The sequence below is a fragment of the Pagrus pagrus genome (genome assembly GCF_965226575.1).
Source record: "Pagrus pagrus genome assembly, chromosome: 4".
Lineage (NCBI taxonomy): Eukaryota > Metazoa > Chordata > Actinopteri > Spariformes > Sparidae > Pagrus > Pagrus pagrus.
Genome location: NC_140188.1, coordinates 25582697 through 25609072, shown reverse-complemented (window position 1 = coordinate 25609072; position 26376 = coordinate 25582697).

Sequence of the window (26376 nt, the reverse complement as noted above, 5' to 3'; positions counted from 1 at the left end):
AGGCAAGCACACAACTGGGCGCACAGGCCTCCGACGGCGCCACAGCCCAACGTACGTGGACTGCGAGGGCCCGTTCATCGCTGCTTGCAGCTTTAATTAGGGCCCGAGCAGGAAACCTGCGAGGTCCCTATTGTAATTGTAATGATTATTATTAGGGCCCGAGCAGGGAACCTGCAAGGTCCCTATTGTAATTGTAATGATTATTATTATTATTATTATTTTTCTTTTTCCCAAATGATCGCATTTTTCACTGTCTGAACATGGACGAAAACGCGATTTTATTTGGTAAATACATCAGGCCTCGCGAAAATTTTTATAATCTGTTGTCATTGTGAATTTTCGCCACTAGGTGGCGCTATTATCAAGGAAAGTGCGTTTTGGCTAATAACTCCCACGTACTTTGTCGCATATTCAAAAAACTTATATCCACGCGTTCAGTGAATTCTGCTGAATCTCCTGATATAGGCCACGCCCATATCCGCCTACCGTTTTTTTTCGCTAGCTCGCAAAATGTCGCAAACCTACTTTTTCGAACTCCTCCCAGGCAATTTCACCAATTTGCACAAAACTTTGCACACACCATCTGTGGACCCTCCTGACAAAAAGTTATTAAAAGAATTTTGATATACCAAAAAATACTCAAGTTATTAAATTACAAATTCCTGCAGATTTCCCTCAAAACAGGAAGTTTTGCATATCTCCACAATGCTGTGTCCGAATGACATCAAACTCAGGATCCTACTTCCCCATGAGCCCCTAAGGCTCTGTACTGAATTTTATCTCATGACCACTAGGTGGCGCTCTTTAAATTGAAGTAATTTATATCTCCACATCCGTTTGTCTGATTGACATGAAACTTGGTACACTTATTGCCAATGCCCTCCTGAGGATGGCTGACGAAGGTCTTACTGATCTGACACTAGGTGGCGCTCTGGCGGCAGTTTCATTTTAGATTTGGCACTGTGCCCACACCATAACACTTATGGATATGAAACTCATTGGGGTGGTATAGACTGGCCCCTGTAACTCACACACAAAAAATGACCTGCAGGTGGCGCTATTTTCAAGACAAAACCGTTTTTGGCTAATAACTCCCACATTATATGGAGCACATTGTTAAACCTTATATCTATGTGTTCCCTGCATTCAGCTGAATTGTGTGATGTCGGCCACGCCCACTTTCGACGTACATTTCCATTCGCAAAATCGCGAAAACTGATAAACGTACTTTTTCGAAATCCTCCCAGGCAATTTCACCAATTTGCACCAAATTTTGCACACAGCATCTGTGGATGCTCACGACAAAAAGTTATTAAAAGAATTGTGATAGTCCAAACAATGGCCAAAATATGAAACAACAATTTCCTGCACATTGTGGTCAGGCAGACAATCTTCCATATCTTGATGAAAGACACTCCCATTAACACTAAAGTTTTTTAATTGTGTTCCATGGCACGATGACGGTTTGTGAAAAATTTGGTGAAAATCGCCCAATTGGGGGGCGCTTTTATTGCGAAATGACCAAAGAAGAGCTTGCCTGCCTTCACTTTTGATTCCTCAGCGGAAGTTCTTGCATGAACAAGCCACGACAGCAGCATGCCCCGACAGCAGCATGTAGCGACAGCAGCACGCCGCGACATCAGCATGCCCCGACATCAGCATGCCCCGACACGCATGGACTGCGAGGGCCCGTTCATCGCTGCTTGCAGCTTTAATTAGGTATTGTTTTTGACTAATATGATACAAAGTGCGGCTTGTTAGGTATTGTTTTTGATTAATATGCTACAAAGTGCGGCTTGTTACGTCTTCTTAGGTATTGTTTTTGACTAATATGATACAAAGTGCGGCTTGTTACGTCTTATTAACATATTGTTTTTGACTAATATGATACAAAGTGCGGCTTGTTAGGTATTGTTTTTGACTAATATGATACAAAGTGCGGCTTGTTACGTCTTATTAACCTATTGTTTTTGTCTAATATGATACAAAGTGCGGCTTGTTACGTCTTATTAATGTATTGTTTTTGTCTAATATGATACAAAGTGCGGCTTGTTACATCTTGTTAGGTATTGTTTTTGACAAATATGATACAAAGTGAGGCTTGTTACGTCTTATTAGGTATTGTTTTTGACTAATATGATACAAAGTGCGGCTTGTTACGTCTTATTAACATATTGTTTTTGTCTAATATGATACAAAGTGCGGCTTGTTACGTCTTGTTAGGTATTGTTTTTGACAAATATGATACAAAGTGCGGCTTGTTACGTCTTGTTAGGTATTGTTTTTGACTAATATGATACAAAGTGCGGCTTGTTACGTCTTGTTAGGTATTGTTTTTGACTAATATGATACAAAGTGCGGCTTGTTAGGTATTGTTTTTGACTAATATGATACAAAGTGTGGCTTGTTACGTCTTATTAACATATTGTTTTTGTCTAATATGATACAAAGTGCGGCTTGTTACATCTTGTTAGGTATTGTTTTTGACTAATATGATACAAAGTGCGGCTTGTTACGTCTTGTTAGGTATTGTTTTTGTCTAATATGATACAAAGTGCGGCTTGTTAGGTATTGTTTTTGACTAATATGAAACAAAGTGAGGCTTGTTACGTCTTATTAACCTATTGTTTTTGTCTAATATGATACAAAGTGCGGCTTGTTACGTCTTAATAACATATTGTTTTTGTCTAATATGATACAAAGTGCGGCTTGTTACATCTTGTTAGGTATTGTTTTTGACTAATATGATACAAAGTGCGGCTTGTTACGTCTTATTAACGTATTGTTTTTGTCTAATATGATACAAAGTGCGGCTTGTTACGTCTTGTTAGGTATTGTTTTTGACTAATATGATACAAAGTGCGGCTTGTTAGGTATTGTTTTTGTCTAATATGATACAAAGTGCGGCTTGTTACGTCTTATTAACCTATTGTTTTTGTCTAATATGATACAAAGTGCGGCTTGTTACGTCTTAATAACATATTGTTTTTGTCTAATATGATACAAAGTGCGGCTTGTTACATCTTGTTAGGTATTGTTTTTGACTAATATGATACAAAGTGCGGCTTGTTACGTCTTATTAACGTATTGTTTTTGTCTAATATGATACAAAGTGCGGCTTGTTACGTCTTGTTAGGTATTGTTTTTGACTAATATGATACAAAGTGCGGCTTGTTAGGTATTGTTTTTGTCTAATATGATACAAAGTGCGGCTTGTTACGTCTTATTAACCTATTTTTTTTGTCTTATTAGGTATTGTTTTTGACTAATATGATACAAAATGCGGCTTGTTAGGTATTGTTTTTGTCTAATATGATACAAAGTGCGGCTTGTTATGTCTTATTAACCTATTGTTTTTGTCTAATATGATACAAAGTGCGGCTTGTTACGTCTTATTAGCGTATTGTTTTTGTCTAATATGATACAAAGTGCGGCTTGTTACGTCTTGTTAGGTATTGTTTTTGACTAATATGATACAAAGTGCGGCTTGTTAGGTATTGTTTTTGTCTAATATGATACAAAGTGCGGCTTGTTACGTCTTATTAACCTATTGTTTTTGTCTTATTAGGTATTGTTTTTGACTAATATGATACAAAGTGCGGCTTGTTAGGTATTGTTTTTGTCTAATATGATACAAAGTGCGGCTTGTTACGTCTTATTAACCTATTGTTTTTGTCTAATATGATACAAAGTGCGGCTTGTTACGTCTTATTAACATATTGTTTTTGTCTAATATGATACAAAGTGCGGCTTGTTACGTCTTGTTAGGTATTGTTTTTGACTAATATGATACAAAGTGCGGCTTGTTACGTATTATTAGGTATTGTTTTTGACTACTATGATACAAAGTGCCGCTTGTTAGGTATTGTTTTTGACTAATATGATACAAAGTGCGGCTTGTTAAGTCTTATTAGGTATTGTTTTTGACTACTATGATACAAAGTGCCGCTTGTTAGGTATTGTTTTTGATTAATATGCTACAAAGTGCGGCTTGTTACGTCTTCTTAGGTTTTGTTTTTGACTAATATGATACAAAGTGCGGCTTGTTACGTCTTATTAACCCATTGTTTTTGTCTAATATGATACAAAGTGCGGCTTGTTACGTATTATTAGGTATTGTTTGTGACTAATATGATACAAAGCGCGGCTTGTTACATCTTGTTAGGTATTGTTTTTGACTAATATGATACAAAGTGCGGCTTGTTACGTCTTATTAACATATTGTTTTTGTCTAATATGATACAAAGTGCGGCTTGTTAAGTCTTATTAACCTATTGTTTTTGTCTAATATGATACAAAGTGCGGCTTGTTACGTCTTATTAGGTATTGTTTTTGACTAATATGATACAAAGTGCGGCTTGTTAGGTATTGTTTTTGATTAATATGCTACAAAGTGCGGCTTGTTACGTCTTCTTAGGTTTTGTTTTTGACTAATATGATACAAAGTGCGGCTTGTTACGTCTTATTAACCTATTGTTTTTGTCTAATATGATACAAAGTGCGGCTTGTTACGTATTATTAGGTATTGTTTGTGACTAATATGATACAAAGCGCGGCTTGTTACATCTTGTTAGGTATTGTTTTTGACTAATATGATACAAAGTGCGGCTTGTTACGTCTTGTTAGGTGTTGTTTTTATCTTATTTGATACAAAGCGCGGCTTGTTACATCTTGTTAGGTATTGTTTTTGACTAATATGATACAAAGTGCGGCTTGTTACGTCTTGTTAGGTGTTGTTTTTATCTTATTTGATACAAAGTACGGCCTGTTACGTCTTACTAACGTACTGTTACGTCTTATTAATGTACCGTAAAATAAAGTGCGACCGAACTTTCTGTACCATTTCTTCTTTGTCTTCTTCTTGCTCATGAGCTCTTCCAGCTCGGACTTCATGGAGGTTGCTTTCTCCTCCAACTCCAGCGTCTTTTCCTGCAGCGTCCTCTTGAGACTCTTTGTGGCCTTACTAAGGGATGTCTTATCCTCCTGCCACTTCACCTGACAACTCCCCAGCTCCTGCTCATTGTATCATCTGACCTTTTTATTATTATTTTTTTTAAATTAAAGAATTTCTTCTTTAATTTAAGTTGGTTAACCGGAGCACCCCGGAGAAAACTACTGGTAGCACAGGGTTAGTGTGTTTGAGTCAGTCTCCTGTCAGTTCCTGAGCGTGGATCAGGCCACTAGAAGAACTTTCTCTGCCATTTCTTCTTTTTCTTCTTCTTACTCATGAGCTCTTCCAGCTCGGACTTCATGGCGATTTTTTTCTCCTCCCACTCCAGCGTCTTTTCCTGCAGTGTCCTCTTGAGATACTGTGTGGCCTGACTGTGGGATCTCTTATCCTCCTGCCACTCCACCTGACAACTCTTCAGCTCCTGCTCAGCCTTCGTCAGAGCCGCCGTGAGGGTGCTGTTCTTGTGTTTCTGCTCGTCCAGCATAGTCTTGAACTCCTGCCACTGCACAAGATGTTTGTCAAACTGTTGCTTGACTTCATTCAGAGCAGCCATAACAGTGTTGTTCTGGTTTTTCTGCATGTTCAGCTTAGCCTTATAGCAACTTCTGGATTTCTCCATCTCCTCCAGCAGGGAGGTTTGCTTCTGCTGCCAGCAGAGGCGCTCAGTCTCCAGCAGACCCTCTGCCTCTTCAAGGGCAGATGCAATCTTCCTGGTCTCTGCTTTGTGTTCCCTAATCTGGAGTTGATGGGAAGCCTGGGATCTTTCCACAGCTTCAATTACTTCCTGTTGCAGATCCTGCACAGTCTTTTTGAGGCCTTCTGCGACCTGAATGAGGGATGTCTTTTCCTCTTGCCACTCCACCTGATGACTCTCCAGCTTCTGCTTAGCGTCGCTCAGAGCAGCCACGAGGATTTTGTTCTCATGTTTCTGGTCCTCCAGCTGAGCCACATAGAGAGCCTTGGATTTCTCCATCTCCTCCAGCAGGGAGGTTTGCTTCTGATGCCAGCAGGCGCGCTCAGTCTCCAGCAGATCCTCTGCCTCTTTCAGGGCAGATGCCATCTCCCTGGTCTCTGCTTTGTATTGCTTGATCTGGAGTTGATGGGAAGCCTGGGATCTTTCCACAGGATCATTTACTCCCTGTTGGAGATCCTGCATAGTCTTTTTGAGGCCTTCTGAGTCCTGAATGAGGGATGTCTTTTCCTCTTGGCGCTCCACCTGATGACTCTTCATCTCCTGCTCAACTTTACTCAGATCAGCCATGAGGATGCTGTTCTCATGGTTCTGGTCGTCCAGCTTAGCCTTATAGCGACTTCTGAATTTCTGAATCTCCTCCAGCAGGGAGGTTTGCTTCTGCTGCCAGAAGAAGCGCTCATCCTCCAGCAGATCCTCTGTTTCTTTAAGGGCAGATTCGACCTTCCTGGTCTCTGCTTTGAGTTTCCTAATCTGGAGTCGATGGGAAGCCTCAATGTCATTTGCTCCCTGTTTTAGATCCTGCACCTTCTTTTTGAAGCCTTCTGCCTCCTGAATGAGGGATGTATTTTCTTCTTTCCACTTCACCTCATGACTCTCCAGCTCCTGCTTAACATTATTCAGATCAGCCATGAGGGCGTTGTTCTTATGTTTCTGGTCCTCCAGCTGAGCCACATAGAGAGCCTTGGATTTCTCCATCTCCTCCAGCAGGGAGGTGTGTTTCTGCTGCCAGCAGAGGCGCTCAGTCTCCAGCAGATCCTCTGCATCTTTAAGGGCAACTGTGATCTCCCTGTTCTCTGCTTTGTATTGCTTAATCTGGAGTTGATCGGAATCCTGGGATCTTTCTAGACTCTTCTTAGCCTCTTCGTCATACTTGGCCTGTTCCTGCAGCCTCCGAACTTTAGCCCTCTCAGATACAAGTCCGGCCCTCGCTTTCTCCAATTTGATCTCAACGTCCTTGCTGTTGGAAATCTGCTGCTCAAGGTCAGTCTGAGTGTCGGAGACCGTTTGGAGCTGTGATTTCAGATCCTCGATCTCTGTCTGTGAAGAGCAGACTTTAGCCCTCTCAGCTACAAGTTCGGCCTTCGCTTTCTCCAATTTGACCTGAACGTCCTTGTTGTTGGAAATCTGCTGCTCAAGGTCAATCTGAGTATCTGAGGCCGTTTGGAGCTGTGATTTCAGATCCTCGATCTCTGTCTGTGAAGAGTGGACATCAGCCTGACTCTCATCTAGCTGGGTGTTCTTATGTTTCTGGTCCTCCAGCTGAGCCACATAGAGAGCCTTGGATTTCTCCATCTCCTCCAGCAGGGAGGTGTGTTTCTGCTGCCAGCAGAGGCGCTCAGTCTCCAGCAGATCCTCTGCATCTTTAAGGGCAACTGTGATCTCCCTGTTCTCTGCTTTGTGTTGCTTAATCTGGAGTTGATGGGAATCCTGGGATCTTTCTAGAGTCTTCTTAGCCTCTTCGTCATACTTGGCCTGTTCCTGCAGCCTCCGAACTTTAGCCCTCTCAGATACAAGTTCGGCCCTCGCTTTCTCCAATTTGATCTCAACGTCCTTGCTGTTGGGAATCTGCTGCTCAAGGTCAGTCAGAGTTTCGGAGACCGTTTGGAGCTGTGATTTCAGATCCTCGATCTCTGTCTGTGAAGAGCGGACTTTAGCCCTCTCAGATACAAGTTCGGCCCTCGCTTTCTCCAATTTGACCTGAACGTCCTTGTTGCTGGAAATCTGCTGCTCAAGGTCAGTCTGAGTATCTGAGGCCGTTTGGAGCTGTGATTTCAGATCCTCGATCTCTGTCTGTGAAGAGCGGACTTTAGCCCTCTCAGATACAAATTCGGCCTTCGCTTTCTCCAATTTGACCTGAACGTCCTTGTTGTTGGAAATCTGCTGCTCAAGGTCAGTCTGAGTATCTGAGGCCGTTTGGAGCTGTGATTTCAGATCCTCGATCTCTGTCTGTGAAGAGCGGACTTTAGCCCTCTCAGATACAAGTTCGGCCTTCGCTTTCTCCAATTTGACCTGAACGTCCTTGTTGTTGGAAATCTGCTGCTCAAGGTCAGTCTGAGTATCTGAGGCCGTTTGGAGCTGTGATTTCAGATCCTCGATCTCTGTCTGTGAAGAGCGGACTTTAGCCCTCTCAGATACAAGTTCGGCCTTCGCTTTCTCCAATTTGACCTTAACGTCCTTGTTGTTGGAAATCTGATGCTCAAGGTCAGTCTGAGTATCTGAGGCCGTTTGGAGCTGTGATTTCAGATCCTCGATCTCTGTCAGTGAAGAGCAGACTTTAGCCCTCTCAGATTCAAGTTCGGCCTTCGCTTTCTCCAATTTGACCTTAACGTCCTTGTTGTTGGAAATCTGATGCTCAAGGTCAGTCTGTGTATCTGAGGCCGTTTGGAGCTGTGATTTCAGATCCTCGATCTCTGTCAGTGAAGAGCAGACTTTAGCCCTCTCAGATTCAAGTTCGGCCTTCGCTTTCTCCAATTTGACCTGAACGTCCTTGTTGTTGGAAATCTGCTGCTCAAGGTCAGTCTGAGTATCTGAGGCCGTTTGGAGCTGTGATTTCAGATCCTCGATCTCTGTCAGTGAAGAGCAGACTTTAGCCCTCTCAGATTCAAGTTCGGCCTTCGCTTTCTCCAATTTGACCTGAACGTCCTTGTTGTTGGAAATCTGCTGCTCAAGGTCAGTCTGAGTATCTGAGGCCGTTTGGAGCTGTGATTTCAGATCCTCGATCTCTGTCTGTGAAGAGCAGACTTTAGCCCTCTCAGATTCAAGTTCGGCCTTCGCTTTCTCCAATTTGACCTGAACGTCCTTGTTGTTGGAAATCTGCTGCTCAAGGTCAGTCTGAGTATCTGAGGCCGTTTGGAGCTGTGATTTCAGATCCTTGATCTCTGTCAGTGAAGAGCAGACTTTAGCCCTCTCAGATTCAAGTTCGGCCTTCGCTTTCTCCAATTTGACCTGAACGTCCTTGTTGGAAATCTGCTGCTCAAGGTCAGTCTGAGTATCTGAGGCCGTTTGGAGCTGTGATTTCAGATCCTCGATCTCTGTCTGTGAAGACTGGACATCAGCCTGACTCTTATCTAGCTGGGCTTTCAGGTCGGAAATCTCCCTCTCCTTCTGCTCACTCTTGCTCAAAGCAACTGAGGGTTCAGCCTTCTCTGAGTTGTCTTCGGGCTTTGTCTTCTGCTGGACCCCTGTTTTTTGTCTCCTCTCGCTTCTTTCTCCTCTCCTATCCTCTGAACTATCGCTCCTCTCACTTCTTTCTCCTCTCCTGTCCTCTGAACTATCGTTATTCTCACTTCTTTCTCCTCTCCTGTCCTCTGAACTATCGTTATTCTCACTTCTTTCTCCTCTCCTATCCTCTGAACTATCGCTCCTCTCACTTCTTTCTCCTCCCCTATCCTCTGAACTATCGTTATTCTCACTTCTTTCTCCTCCCCTATCCTCTGAACTATCGCTAGTCTCACTTATTTCTCCTGAACAGTCCTGTCGGATATCTTCCATCTTGCCTTTTCTAAATGTTCTCTTCTTCTGTGTACGCTCCGTTGGGACTCAGAGATATGTGTCTGAACTAAACTGAGGTCTACCATATATAACATTTCAACATTCTAAAATGGCTTTATGACATCACCGGGGCTTTGATCCATTCTGCTTTGATCTTCTCATCAAAGCAGGTGTGGCATGTGGGCCAGGAGGATATTGTTGCCATGTTGTTGCTATGGCAACAATATAGAATGTTTCTTGTTTTACAAGAACTTAATGGCCTTTTTTAATTATGTTATTCCAAACTGTATATACAGCTCTGAAAAAAATTAAGAGACCACTGCAAAATTGTCAGTTTCTCTGATATTACTATTTAAAGGTATGTGTTTGAGTAAAATGAACAGTTTTGTTATATTCTATCAACCACTGACAACATTTCTCCCACATTACAAATAAAATTATTGTTTTCAGACCTCAAATGAAAGAAAGAAAACAAGTTCATATTCACTTATAAACAACACTATACTAGTGTTTTAACTTGGGAAGAGTTCAGAAATCAATATTTGGTGGAATAACCCTGATTGTCAATCACAGCTTTCATGCGTCTTGGCATGCTCTCCACCAGTCTTTCACATTGCTGTTGGGTGACTTTATGCCACTCCTGGTACAACAATTCAAGCAGCTCAGCTTTGTTTGATGGCTTGTGACCATCCATCTTCTTCTTGATCACATTCCAGAGGTTTTCAATAGGGTTTAGGTCTGAAGATTGGGCAGGCCATGACAGGGTCTTGATCTGGTGGTCCTTCATCCACACCTTGATTGACTTAGCTGTGTGGCATGGCACATTGTCCTGCTGGAAAAACAAATCCTCAGCGTTAGGGAACACTGTCAGAGCAGAAGGAAGCAAGTTTTCTAACAGGATAACCTTGTACGTGGCTTGATTCATGCGTCCGTCGCAAACACGAATCTGCCCGATTCCAGCCTTGCTGAAGCACCCCCAGATCATCACCAATCCTCCGACAAATTTCACAGTGGGTGTGAGACACTGTGGCTTGTAGGCCTCTCCAGGTCTCCATCTAACCATTAGACAACCAAGTGTTGGCCAAAGCTGAAAATTGGACTCATCAAGGAAGATGAACTTACTCCAGTTCTCTATGCTCCAATCCTCATGGTCTTCTGCAAACCTCAGCCTGGCTCTTCTTTGCTTCTCATTGAAGAATGAGAAGGGCTTATTTCTAGCTTTACATGACTTGAGCCCTGACCCAAGGAGCCTGTTTCGAACTGTTCTCACCGTGCACTTCACCCCAGCTGCCATTTGCCATTCTTTTTTTAGGTCACTTGATGTCATCCTGCGGTTGCTGAGTGACATGTGTATGAGTTGACGGTCATCCCGGTCAGTGGAGAGTCGTTTTCGCCCTCTGCCGGTCTGTAGCTTTGTTGTACCCAGTGTCTGCTGCATGACGTTGTTCTTATGAACCGCCCTCTTAGGAATTTTAAGGATGTAAGCAACCTGATGCTCACTGTACCCCTCTGCCAGAATTGAACCCTTCTTTTGCAGTGGTCTCTTGTTTTTTCCAGAGCTGTATTTAAATCATCTAAAATGTATGTCTGCTGCTGTCATTTCTCATTAATCACAACAATATCACTTATTTTAGGTTTGAGACCTAAAGTAATAAACTTCAGGCGTCAGAAAGTTCACACCATCGAGTTTAACTATAAATCTTTAAATGTTAAGGTACCGGCTGAAAATGACAGCAGAAATAAACAAGTTTTGCTGATTTCACGTCTCCACAATGCAAATCAACTAAAAGTCAACCAGAAGTGACGACATGTCATCGGGCCTGTTTGATACCAATATATGAATGAAATGATTCTGAAACTAAATGAACTCAAGTATCAGGAGTCATTTTCTGGGGTTAGGGTTAGGGCTAGTAATTGATTGTATACTGTATACTATGGGTCGACTGATTATTGGATCGGATATTAAGGGAGTATTTTGTAATTTTGGGGCAGAAATGTTAATGAAAGAGAAAATCACCATTCGTTGATTTTTTTTCACTGCCTAAATAAACTAAATAAATAAACTGACCTTAAAGAACAACACAATACTGTGTTCATATTGTTTTATCTGGTTTATATAATCCATGCTCTTAATTTATGCCATAAATTGGCAAAGCTGGAATTTGCATTTACTGCCAGTCAAATAAGAGGAGCTGTTTTCACTCAAAAAAAGAGCGGGGGCATGATGCAAGAGCAAACTACCCGGATGGCTTGCTCTCATCTATACCAGAATAAGAACTGGTGCAGGAGGATGTGTCTTCACTGCTGTGGAGGTGGATCTGGCCAGTGGCGGCTGGTGAAAAATATTCTAGGTGGGGCTGTATGTGCCAGAAGCTTTCGGTAACTATCCCAATAAAAGAACCCAAACCAGAAGATACCATTGTTTTAGGGATAAACAATAATTATTTAATTGCCCTCTAGAAATCAACAGTTTGACAGATAATGACAATGATATGAGATGTATATTAGTGAATACTCTTAATACAAAATTAAAGTTCTTGAGAGACATTACCAGGTGGATGATGATTAAAAATAACTAAGAAAAACTGTCATAGGAACATAACATGTAGCAATTGGATTAAGTATATTAGTGAATACTCTTAATAAAAAATTACAATATTATTGCATATTATTGTAATATTTACAGGTGGGTGATGATTAAAGTTCACTATACACAGAAAAACTGGTATAGGAACATAAAATGTACCAATTGTAGTGTGCAAATACTGACTTGTATATGTGTGTGTTTTTTTGTGTGATAGAGTGAGTGAGTGAGTGAGTGTGTTGGTGAGTGAGTGAGCGAGTGTGTGTGAGTGTGTTGGTGTGTGTGTGTTTGTGAGTGAGTGAGTGAGTGAGTGAGTGAGTCGACCTCGGTGGTGTGGGATGTTGCCTGCTGCATTATCAGGTTCAGCTGATGAGCATAACAGTGTACGTAGTGGGCACTCCCGTAAACGTCTTGAACCTCGCGCTGCACGCCACCTGTGGCTCCTCTCATCACGGCAGCTCCGTCATAGACTTGGGCGATTAGTTTTCCCCGCTGTCCATCAGGAAGAAAAGTCTTCAGCCTTTCCAACACCGCAGTGGCGACTGTCAGCGGTCGCGTTTGGAAGCTGGATGAACTCGTTAATCAGGCTGTCAGTGTAACGTAGCACAAGCACCAGTTGACAATGAGTGGCAGTGTCATCCTCGGGAATGCAGTCTCGAAGAACCGACAGCATGTAGTCCAAAAGTTCGTTTTGAACTGTCTTTGAGGTACCTTGAGGTAAACAGTGACGGTCTTCGAGTGCTCCTCTACACCGTCCAGCGACGCCGCAAGATCGACTAATCCCCGAAAAATTCCGGGGTTGTCGGAGGATGTTGTCTCATCGTGACCTCGCAATGCCAGCTCACAAGCTCCACTGAATTTCACACAATCAATGATCTTCGATAAAATATGTCTGTTCATGTCCACCTCTTCATTGTGTTTTCTCACCGCAATCCTGTGTCATTCATCCAGCTACGCAGCTATGCTAGTCCTGCCTAGCATGGCTAGCTTGACAGCGTTGTTCATGTGTACTTTCGAGCATTCATGTTTTTTAATCCACCTAAAGTTGTCCTTTCGAAAGGGTTTAGCAAGAGAGATTTTACAGAATTTATGGGTAGCTGAAGCCCTGTGTGTTCTTGTTCTTGTCGCCGCCATCTCGATTTCAGACACTTGTTTATTGTTGCTAGGATACTTAAACGATAAGCTTGGGGCGATATGTTCAGTGCCCCAAGCTCATCAAATTTGACGACGCTAATTGGCTAAATTACCCGTTGCTATGTGTTTTTTTGTCTCAGCAACAGTCTACCATTGGCTGAGCTGCCGCAGTGCTGGGGCGACTTTTCTAGAGCCCCTTGAGAGAGTGGAAATGACCATGGATGCAAATGACACATATATATAGCTCGTTCTTGATAATTAAAAATACATTTATTTGTAGAATGAGCAGTAATTATTTATTTTATAAACACTATTTTAGAAAAAAAAACAAAAAAAAAACAATTAAAAAACAATTTCCATCAGGGAGGGCGGCGCCCTAGCGCCCCCTATTGGCCAGCCGCCACTGGATCTGGCTATGCGAGACTACTGAAATAACAACAATGACTTCACATCACCCTTTTTTTTTCTTTTACTTGGTGCATGATGAAAACTTGACTGTTCCTATAATGCTTTGACTTCAAGATGACCACAGTCCTAATTCTCCGTAAAGGATGGACAAACTGTGAAACCGCCAGTTGAATCTACAGCGTTTGAGTGTTACAGCTCCGTGTGATCCAGTCCATCTTCAGGAACTTGATGTGATCAGGATGGAGCTGGATGGTCTTCCTCTGCTCATATTGACTCTCCCTCACTTGTTTTCACCATTTGCATCAAGGCTACTTCATTTCCTGACTCCCTATTCATTATTTATTTGTGTACCAGTCTCAATCTGTGCTGGCGTTTGATGTCATTTGTGTTAAAATAATTCTGTGTTAATTTAGAACTGGAGGAAGGAGATCGGAGGCAGCTCAAAGTTCAAACAAGGGTTTAATCTTGTACAAGAGGAGCATTCACAGAGCAACACGCAGTTCAGCGATACGAGCTCGGAGGGGAGGGATTAAGGAGCACAGAGGGGAGGGGATGCTTTTTTCAAATCTTTCTCGTAGACCAGAGCTTTAAACACCACTTTTAGGGCGTTTTCACACCAACAGCAGTTGGTGCGCACTAAACAGTCCATTCGAATCAAAAGCTCTTAGTTCGGTCTGTTTTCGTCTGTGTGAATGCATCAATCGCACTCGGGTGCGCACTAAATCAAGCGGACTGAGACCTCCAAAAAGGGGTGGTCTCGGTTCCGCACCAAATGCCAACCTTTGGTCCCTCGCGAATCGTTATGATACAGCTGCTACTAACATAATTAGGCTATGTACTTTTCTTCTGACTGTGATCCTCATAAAAGTGATATTTTACAAATCTTCATGAAATAAACTAATGCAATTCGTTAAAGTAAGTCATTTGGTGATTCCTAAGCCACTCAGTTAAACAAGTGCACCGCTTGTGGGTTGTAAGGTCAGAATCAGATGAACATGCTTGCGCTTGTTTTTATCAGAGTGTGCTGTGTTGATCAACTGTGTTGTGTTTAACCGGCGCACAGCTGATCAACACACGTGTTGTACAATATAAAAAGCAAGGACGTGCAAGTAACAGTGTACGGACTTGTCGCTCCATTGTGAAAGTCCAGATTGGCGCTTATTTCTACCAGAAGATGACGAAACGTCATTCAGACCAATTTTGGTTTGTTTGCATGTGTGAACGCGGACCACACCGCAGTCTGTATGATACAATGTAACAATTTTACTGCCTGGTGCGGATCAAATAATCAAACTAGCGGTGTGAAAGCGCCCTCAATGTACTTCTAAAACCAGACCTGAATGCTTGGAGCATTCACACTAATGATTTATCTGAAAGGAAAACTGTCCACCCACATTGATCAACCAAACAATCCACCAGAATCTACCCTCCATTTTAAATATCACTCGTGTTTTTCCGCACATTGCTGAAAACCTCCTGTCGGCAGAGCAGGAACATGTTTCAGCTGGAGGCGTTAAAACAAGCTCTTGGTTTGTTTCACGTCACGACTTCAGTTCAGATATTCATCGTCTCCTCTATCTGACACGGTTACTGCTGATTAGTATTTGTCGGACATCATATAAGCCGTGCTCCTGCTGCTCTCTCCTCCTGTCTCATGTTTGTGTTGTTGGACAGCATCAGTCATGTCTCACCTGTCCATCAGGCCTCCTGCTGCTCTGCACACCTGTTCCCAACCATCTCATCAGCCTCCTGATGACCTGTTACAGTACCTGCCTCCCCAGCTGCACCTGATTGGCTCGTCAGTCTCCCAGTACTCAGCTCTTCCTTCAGCACTTTGTCACATTCTTTCACTTTATTGTCGTTTCTGCACTTTTTTACCTGTTTACCAACATTTTCCAGCTCACTGTGTCCTGTTTGCCTGCTGCTTCCCTCATCTTCAGTGAAATTAAAGCTTCATGAATCAGATCAAATCAGTTGATCTTGAGTCACTTTCTGTATCCACTGATATGAATTCACAGCAACATCTCAGTAGTGTTAGAAGCTACATCAGAGTCAGAGAGCTCAAACATCTTCAGTTTATTCCTTTGGGGTTTAAAGAGTTTGTACAAAGCAGCTCACCTGAATCAGCACTTAGTGTGAACAGAAGGAGCAGAATTAAACATTAAAATCCTTGTTTTATTATCTCTAACAGAAATCTGAGAGGACTGAATAATGATTATAATCATGTTCTTCTGCATCTAATCCTCATGAGTCTCCTCACACAGATTAGCAGGCTGAGCTGTCACCATGTTAATAAGAGCAGTGGGTGTGTGGCTGTGATCTTACTGGATCACCGCTCACTTCCTACTCACAGTTTCCATCACCCAAACACACACAGTATGTGCTGCTCTACAGCTGATGGAGACAGACTAACACTGATGTCAGCAGAGGCAGAAACCTGCAGGAAGTTCTGTAAAGTCAAGACGAGTCAGTTTTATGAATACAGACCAAAATCACAGTCACATTGCCTGAAGCTTTGTGTTCTTCTAGGCAGGATGCCAACAACGTCGGTCTTTGTCTCTCAGTCAGAGAGCTGTAACACAACTCTCAGCCAGTCTCTCTCCTATGGCACAGAGTCACATCCACAGTGCCAGGGTGTCATTTTAAACCTTCATCCTTGTGCCCTCTCCGCTCTTGTATCTCACCTCTGGGACAGATTATTGCTCTTGGCTCGCTCACTGCTCCCAGCGTGGCCTTTACTAAGACAGACAGTATTTTATTTCACCTCTGACTGTGCACAGCCTTCAGCACCCAGAAGAACATCTCTTATTTTCAGTCATAAGAAAGATCATAACATCTCCCAAAGGTTAATGTGAGAATAAACATGATTGTAGCACAGCTGCAACTTCCAGGGAGCTGTGTGCATGTGACTGTGTTTCTGACTTCAGTAAATATTACATCTATTAACAACCACGTCGTCAATTAACAACGAGCAGCAACATAAAGTTGCTGGACAGAACTCATCCTCGCCTGACGACTTGTTCCAGCTCATCTAAGAGGAAACCAGTCTCATGCCAAGAGAGCGGAGGCAGAATCAGCTTCAGTCCACAGCAAAAATAAATCATTCGTCAGCATTAAACTTGATATGAGGATTGTGAAGATGCCTTTCATTGACTTTGGACAGAAGCTCTTTGCTGCCTGAAAGATGCTGATGTGACGCCCGTCAGTGGTTCAAAGACTCAAAGATTCATTAACAAGATGGTCATACAGATCATGATCATCTCTATGAAGAGGAACAAGTTCCTTAAAACACAAAGAAGTGTCCTGTTACATGATGATCGAGGCTGGTTCTGTAATGTCTGTACATAGCTTTCAAATCTGTAACAATTTATCTCTCTTTCACTTTAGCAGAGAGGTGGAGCTGTTTAAAATACCAGGTTTTTATGCATTCAGCTGTTCATCACAGTCAAGTGGTTCAGTTGGAGGTCTGAATTAGACCTGTTAATATGAAGCTGTTCAGGTAAGACCACAGACAGGAACAGCTCTGCTGAGAAATAGTTCCTTATCATAAAGATGTTAAAATAACAGTATATTATGGTTGTACTGAAGTGTTCAAAGTGTTTCTATGTAACCTTTTCCACAATCCTGACCAACGGGCCCTGCCACACTGTAAAAACTGCTCAGGAATGGTCTGAGGATCTGACAGAGACTCAAGGCCTTGCCTCCAAAATCCCCAGATCCCAGTTTGATCAATTATCCATGGGAAGTGCTGGAACAAGTCAGATCCATGGAGGCCCCACCTCGTAACATGGGACTCAAAGGATCCGCTGCCAATGTCCTGGTGCCAGACACCACAGGACACCCCCGGAGATCCCGTGTCCATGTCTCAATGGGTCAGAGCCAAGTCCGATCCATGATGGAGCTTCCATGGATCAGACTTGTTCAGGACGTCTCACAGAACAAGTCCTTTTTAATGTTGTTGCTGATAGGTTACATTGTCACTGCTCATGTAGGAGCTTGTGTACAGGTCAGCTCTTCACTGCTTTAACCCCTCACTGAATTCTGTTGTCCTGGTAAACAACACAACAACGGGGGAGGACGCTCTCTGTGTTCATGTTGGACAACTTTGTTTTTCCAACAGCAGAGAGTTGCTATTATTTCAAGTATTTGGTGCTTGATTGAGAAGACAAATAACAGTGCTGAAACATAGTGTGTGTGTTTTGAAATGATCTCAATAGTTGTTGTGCAGAGATGCTGGTGAAGTAGATACAATTTTCTGTCAAATCTAAATGACAAATCTAAATGACAGACGTCACTGTCTGTGATCTGAGTGAAAACTGAGTGTGTGTGTTGATTCACGTCACCATGCCTCAGACAATCAACACATCCGAAAAACATGTTGACAAGAAAAAATACCATTTGGTTCATAATTCAGGCAAAAAAAAAAAAAAGTTACATCTACACATCTGATCATCTGACTGCAGCATAGGTTAAAAAAAACAGATGATGTTCAAATGAATGATTTTTATTTGAGTTTCCATCTCCAGTGAAAATGGAAACTGACTGAGACTGAATGAGAAACAGTTTAGTCCCACATGGCTGAGAGCAGCGAGACCTGGCATAATAGATGAGACATGATCGCACCTGGTGAGAGATTCTGCAACATCAATATTAATAATGGAGGATTTTAGAGGCTGTGGGTTGTGTGGGAGGCTACATAGGCCAGAGAAAAACACGCAGTGCATCCATATTCAGTGAAGACATTTAAGTCCTGAACTTACTGTGGATTTAAAAAGGATCAAGTGTCTGAAACGGAGATCAGTGCTTCAATTCCCATAAAGATACACAACACTCATCCTCACAGGAGCTTTAATTCATGAATTTTCTGATGTGGTAATAATATCAGACTGTTTCCTGAGTCAGCTCAATTTCAAAAACACTTTTATGAACAAATGTTCAGGGAACTTCCTTTAAAGGCCCAACCAGTAATCATAATATGAGTATATGAACTGGAGGTTTACTCACAAGACGTAAAAAAATCCACTATTTCAAATCAAATATAACCGAACAGTCTGAATGAAGAACTGGATTTCAATCAGTGTTTTCTTTATTTAAACTATTTACATAATTGTACTGTTTTTAAGAAGCCGACTGTTACAGAGGTGTGAGCTTGAACACAGAGCCACAGTAACATGAGCCTCAGACCACAGAGAAATGAAGTAATGGGATTTAGAAACCAAAGCAAACTCAGTCCAGGAGCAGCTGAGCCTGCAGCACTTCAATCACAGAAGCTCTTTCTTGTAAAGACAGTGAATTCACGAGGACAATAATAAGCACTAATTAGATTTTCTAGTTGAAAGAACATTAGCTCACATTAGCCTCCTGACTTACAAATGTAAATGTAGACATGATCCTGTTGAGTAAACTGCTGAAAGTCTTTTCCCTCTGTGAGAGAGTAATAATATACAGCTGTTCTGCCACAAAGCTTTACTGCCACTGGAGAGCTCTGCATTATGTACAGAAGCTCCGGGAGGTGTGTGTTTAATAAGAGAGGGGAGAAGTGTGAGTCTCTGGATATATTCACTCATATTAATGCTGACTGGTGCCTGGCAGCAGAGCATGACTCAGCGTTCAGCTGAGAGACAGAAGTCTGTCAGACGACACAGGTAAATGATTAAAGGTGTAACTTCTCTCTCTGTTCATCACCTCCTCTCTGTCTACATGAAGCTCTCTGAAGCGCAACTGCCTTTACAACTATTTTGCTCATTCACAACCTTTTAATTAAAATGAATATAAATGATTTTAAGTGTCAGCATCCAAAACTGGAGCTGCTCTGATTCACTATTTTATTTGGATTTTTCACAGCTCGCTTCCTTCTCTTTGTTTGTGGAATAAAATGTGTTCATTAAAGTCGCTGTTAAGACCTCTAATAATATCATTCATTAGGGATTTTAATCTTAAATGAGTGTAAAACAGTAATACAGTTATATGAGTAAATCAGTACACCTGACACACACCTCATTACTGCTGACACTCTGTAACACACAGAGAGACAGAGAGAGAGATCTGACTTGCAAAACGAAGGTGCTTGGTAGCGTTTCAGCTCTCTGTCACCTGGCTGTCAACACACAAACACACACACACACACACAACTGTAATTGGCAGAACATGTGTGACTGTAGCAGGAGAGTGAGGGTACATTCAGAATAAATTGGGTGATGTGGTGAAAACCAAAGATGATCTAATGATCTGTCTCATCCTGGTTGTTTACCGTTATTTTTAATCCGTCGATGTGGACAAACAACAACAGGTAGAACCAGCATGCTAGTAGCATAACAACATAGCAGCTTCTCCTCTCGGCAAACTGATCAGGGGGTTGGATAAAGTCCACAACATGTAACACACAGCCATGGAGTGACACTCCCACACTGCTGCACCACCCTGCGGTGTTTGGCTGCACCACCTGATTTGGTCTGAACGTAGCCTCAGGTTTGGGAGGTCCATCACTTCTCACTCTGCTTGCTGTTTTCTTCCACCCAGCTCTACAGAGTGGAGGACATGACAGAAGAGGAGCTCCACAATCAGACATCCCAACATCTATTTATGGAGTGACACTGCACATCAGAAAGGAATCAGATCACTGCCCCGAGAGTAAGTGATACTGAACTGAGACAGGAGCATTAAACCAGGCTGATGCAGGTGTGGTGCACATTGGACAGACAGGTGGATCGGACCGAGGCAGCACTTCCTGTCCTCTCCTTCCTGACAGCAGCTGGATGATCTTCAAATGGAGCCGTGAGGATTTAGATCTTATTAGGATGTCACAGTGACTGACAGCCAGTGAAGTGGCTGCAAATCAGTCAGTTTAGCAACAGGTGAGAAAAGTGACAAACCACAGAATGAACACTCTGGTTCAATAATTCAGCTGTGCATCACTTCTGCAGCCTTTGCAGCTTTACTGCAATTTCAATTTCATGAGGAAAAATGTCAGTCATCTGTCAAACCACATCACGTCTCCACAAATGTGTTACAGTTTAAATCCACCTCAGAATAAAGAGTCAACAGTTCTGGCTAAAGGGGTGACCCCTATCAAGTGACCCTAACCCCAACCCAGAGCCAAGAGGAGGAGAGAGCGTCTGTACAGTGACATCAACCTTTCATCAGTGTGTAGGTAGAGAACAATCAGTGGAGCCCTAATCTCCATGTAAAACATCTTTCTTAATGGACTGTATTAATGAGTAGGTGTGATGGTGAGAGCAGCTCACCTGGAGGGAACATTTACTCAGAGGTAGACTTGAGAAAGACAGAGTGTGAAAGAGAGAAACTAGAGAAAGAGACAGTCAGGGAGACATGTTTCAAGCTCAGGGCTCCATCTGTGTGTCTACATGGTGTGTGATGGCCTCAGGAAAGGCAGCCACTGTGTCAGCAATAGAAATGTGAAGCGTTCGGCTGAAGAGTGGAGAAAAGGATCACTTTGGATTGGTCAGATTCTGTTTGATCTTTTCACACTCGTCAGAAAATGATCATGAGAAATAAAACATGACCAGACGATCACAATCATCACTGAATCACAGTAATTGATGGACACTGTTGTTTTGTTCATTGCTCCTGCTGTGGTATGTTTACAGAAGCCTTGAGGGGCAAGTGAGGACGTTTGTTTTCTCTCCTGTGTTTATGACGCGGAGCCTAGGGAAGGTCATAGCACGAATGTTGCCAGTGAAAATGGCACTGGTGAGTTAATGAGGACAGAATATGCTCCTGACCTTGATCCTGTACAGAAGTGATGTTTTGTTTTGGATTCCAAGTCTTCGTCTGAGCGGGAAAAAGCTTCACTCAACAGACTGCTGAAGGTGTTTTTGTTCTTTCCTGCAGTCAAACATGAAGTGTTAATCCCAGCGGGAGCTCTGCTCTGGAGATCACAAGGAGACAAACAGTGAATACAGTTGAACTTCTGCTCTGCTCTCACTGTACTGTGATCACACACACATTTCTGTGCTGATGACTGCAGGCGGAAATATGGAACAACACTCGTTGGATAATTAAAACTTTTAGTGATAGAGCACATTTCCTGAAGAAATAACAGCATGAATGGCATCTTTCAATGTGCCACAGTTTTAATTTTAATTAAAGTGGCAACAGACAGCTCCATTATTAAAACCTAATGAAAAGTTCTCATTGGTTTCTGCCAGACAATGCTCCACATGAGTCTTCAAACTCAAAGACATGCAGTGACAGCAACGCTTGTTTCATCTTATCAACGTCCTATATTTCAGTTGGGCTGTGACGTCAGATCAGCAGAGAAAAAGTCGGCCATTTGAACCTCCTGCAGAGAGCGAGGCACATTTTTGTGGGAAGTTAGTGGAATAAGTGTTTCTGGGAGGACTCCCACTGGTCGACACTGGAAGACTGGCTGCTAAAGAATGAGTGCAATGAAAAGAGAGCCGGGTGCAGTAAAAGAAGAGTGGGTGCTCTGTTGGGAGAGTGGGTGGTGCGTATGTGATGCTGAGAGTGTTGCCTTGAACCAGTGGTACAGCCACTGAGGACATTTCAAGTGTTTCTCAGCAGAAATAAAGTTTCTTGTGACCGGTGCAGACGTCTCTAGTGGGGCTGTAAATCCCATCTGTTCTATATTTTCTGTCTCACTGACATTGAGAGAAATTGCTGAAGGAAACTCACTGAAAATGGTTCTGCTGCTCGTTGTTGTCCCTGTGGTGTGTAGATGTTTCTCACCTCTGAGAAATCTTTGTGTGCAGTGATGTTACAACACAAAACATGTTTGTTCTCTATATGAATGAAACAGTGAGACAGGTCAGTGGAGTTTACAGATCACGGTCATCACAACACACGTCGTTAGAAACAAAGAGTTATTTCTGATGATAATTCATATTGACTCAAACTGCCAGTGTGGATGGTTTTATAGTAATATTGAATTTATTATGAAGAAGTGTGCATGTGTAGTTGTGTTTATGTGTGTGTTTGAGCCCACAAGTGTGTTTCTCAGCAGGATGACCGCTGACAGAACCAGAGAAGGAAAAACAGGCATCATTAAACTGCTTGACAGCATCCGTCTGGGAAGATGGGACACCGATAATGAATGAAGAAGCTGTGAGAAAGACATTTTCTCTCTCTCTGTTTTTCACACACACACTCAAGCACACTTCCATTCCTCTCTCAACTAATAAATGATGCCTTCCTGCTCACTGGCAGCCATTTTCTCCCTCCTCCCCTCTTCTCCATCATCTCCATCCAGTATCAAGTTTCTCTTCATGTCTCTGTCGATCTGTTTCTCAATCAGACATCAGACTTCATCTACATTCACAACCAGCAGAGCAGCTGTGTCTTCATCATGACCAGCAGCATGTTTCCATCATGTACTGCACAAGAAAGTCAGCCAGCTAAAGCTACTTTACACTGAGGATGTTCAGATAACCAAGAACAGCTCACAGCTTCTGACTCTGCTCACACATTATTACAAGAACCTGTGAAGCAGCACAAATCACCTCTGATCCTCACACCACACCAGTCAGACAGGAGGAGAGCAGAGCAGCGACTTCACTACTGAACAATTAAAGCCAGCAGTCGACCTCTGGGTTTATACTCCACACATTCAGCTCTTCATGCCTTTCTTTTTCCACCAGGACATGGAAGAACCAGCGCTCTGCTTTTATATTAAATATGTGATCTCATGATGAAGACTGAAACGAGCTTTAAGGCTTCATTACTGACACAGATCATGTGGAATATCTGCACGTTACATTCAGGTAAAGTCAGACATTTCTATCACCTTTGAGCAACAACCTGAAATATTATCAGTGACATATCACTCCGACCATTGTTAATACATGACACGGCACAAAATGATGATGAATGAACGTTTGTTCTCCAGAGTGATCTCCCCTCAGCACCACAGAGCTAATACAGGATTTATAGAGTTCCTCTGCCTCGAGTATCTGCTGCAGTTCAGAGAGAGTCCAGCTGATTTCTCTGGAGAAAGTCACTTATATGTGTGGGCTCACTTTTACATATTTATGTGGTCGAGGTTTCCAGAGGACAACCTGTAATGTTAAACCCATGATGTCTCATCATTCAGGTACACACTGAGCAGTAGGTAGTTTATAATGGCTCATCTCATTGTGGGCAGGTAACAGATCACAGGGTCAGAATACTTTCTACAAAAGATTTAAGTTTCCCAACATCAAACGCAGACAGTCGACATGACGAGACAAGTTCTGCAGCAAACCTACCAGTCCAGTAAAATCTCTGATCACAGACACTTCCTCAGGGTTTTACACTTCTGTGATCACAGTCTGATGACTGGAGGGAAAACAAGTCCTCCTCATTACACTGCCTCATTAGAGAGAAAGTTCACATTAATGCAGTGTGCTCATGTCTTCTACTGAACACCAAGCTGAAAGCTGCTGACCTCCAGGTGTCTTCATTTATAATTAACGTCCAGCTCACAGTGTTTCTGTCCTCCAGCAAAACGTTGCTGAGAAAACTGTTTGACTGTCAAAGTTTCATTTCTGAGGAGGAGCTCATGACTGGAGTTGTTGGAGAAGGAAACATGTTGGTGGATTTGATTATATGTTTCATTTTGTTTTGAGAACTCTAGTAACAGTCTAAGCTACATTTACTGACCGATAAGGAACAGTGTGCAGGACGTACACATGCAGGACCTGTTCAGCTGGCTCAGCTCTGCACATTGAATAAATAAAACAACAGATGAAATACTAAAGGTAATGTCTGGCTGGATGTGGTCAACAGAAAACAACTGGCTCAGTCTAAAGACTGGCTCTTCATTAGTTTGGGTTCACTACACAATGCTCAGACAGTTCTTTAGTGTATCTGGGATCCAAACACAACATGTGGCTTCTCTGAAGTGCTTCAGGGTTTGCTGACAGTACAGAGCTCGATGAAGCTGAAATCAGTAGTGTGTGTTTCATGTGGAGAGAGCACGGAGAGGCTGTCATGATTTCTCCTGCTTGTTCTAAACAAGATGAGAATACATCGGACGAGTTAAGATCCCCTGATTGTATGTAAAGACACTGCTGATGGTGCAGTTCTGTCTCACTGTCTCATTTGGAGCCCACATGACAAAGCACTTGTTCACAGAGCTTAAGTGTCGGCCCACCAGTTTACTCATCGTCTCTGCGTCTGCTGCATCACCACAGAGGTCGGTTTGATGAGTCACAACAACTGTCCTCGAGTATACAAAGATAAAGAGAGACGGGAGGAAGACATGTGACACAACTACAGAGCTGGTTTCTGGTTTAAATCCTCTTTAAAGTCCGTTCTGTCAATAAAAATCACTCCACAGGGAGGGTTATCACCTCACTACATTATGAGCACAGGACATATAATAACATAACATGTTTATATGGAAACCTTCCAAACTCACTGCCTTCCCACCACAGTAAGTAGAGTTCATGTTACAGGACCCTGTCAACACGTTCTCCATGTGGATGAGCTTCCTGTTGATCCTCTGACAGCCTGGAGAAAACACACTGCTGGAGACAGTCTGTGTTTAACCTGTGCATGTTCACATCACTGAGTACACCGTCTACATCAGTACACCGTCTACATCAGTACACCGTCTACATCAGTACACCGTCTTCATCAGTACACCGTCTACATCAGTACACCGTCTACATCAGTACACCGTCTTCATCAGTACACCGTCTACATCAGTACACCGTCTTCATCAGTACACCGTCTACATCAGTAGACCGTCTACATCAGTACACCGTCTTCATCAGTACACCGTCTACATCAGTACACCGTCTTCATCAGTACACCGTCTACATCAGTACACCGTCTTCATCAGTACACCGTCTACATCAGTACACTGTCTACATCAGTACTTCACTGACTTGTCAGGAGAACACACTGTTTGCTGTCATCACTGAGCTCAGCTGTAAGTTACAAAACACACACAGCAATGAAAGATCAAGAGCACAAAGAGGCAGAGGTGTGTGTGTGTGTGTGTGTGTGTGTGTGTGTGTGTGTTGTAATATCGCATCAAAGCTTCTGCTTTTCAATAACAGTAAAAACACACTGCATTAAATTCACACACACGTCACACACACCACTCCCACCATGTAACAGCCTGGGAGCCTCCATCTGTATCAGCCAGCAGATGTAGGAAATCCTCTTAATGCAGGTATCTTCACATCACTCGACCACACAGCGACACACAGCACACAAACACACCTGCAGGTAAACTGTCACACTTCATCTGTATAAGAACTGATCGTGTCTTACCTGCATTTCAGGATCCACAGAAGAAGAATCGTGATGACGAGTTCAGGAGACAAAAAACAGAAGAGGGAGAAAAAAGAAAAATACAATTAAAAGACAAACTTAAACACATAATCAGCTTCAAGTCACTGCAGTAAAAACATCTTTCTCACACACTGCCTGGTTATATTTTACAACTTCTCCTCCCAGACTCAGATGATACAGTGTCAGCTTTAACTTCCTCCATCAGCACCCTGTCTTCTTAAATCATCTTCTCAGACCACAGGTGTGATTTGAAGGTGTGTTCTGGCAGCTCATATTTTAACTTTCAGAGGTGCAACAGTGTCAAGAGACACTCTGAACTTATAAAATGAAGCAACAACATGGAGAGAGGGGAGAGACACAGAGCTCATCCAGGCTGAAAATGAAGCAGCAGTGTTTTTAAAACCTGATGTTACAAGTATGAGCATGGAAAACATACAGCAGTGATCAGAGACACAGATTTATAAACAGATGAACCTTAAACAACAATGGAGAGTGTAATGGAAAATTATATTACTAGACTCCTGTATGAGAAATGATTAAACTCTTAGATCATTACTCTTCATATGTTCTTCC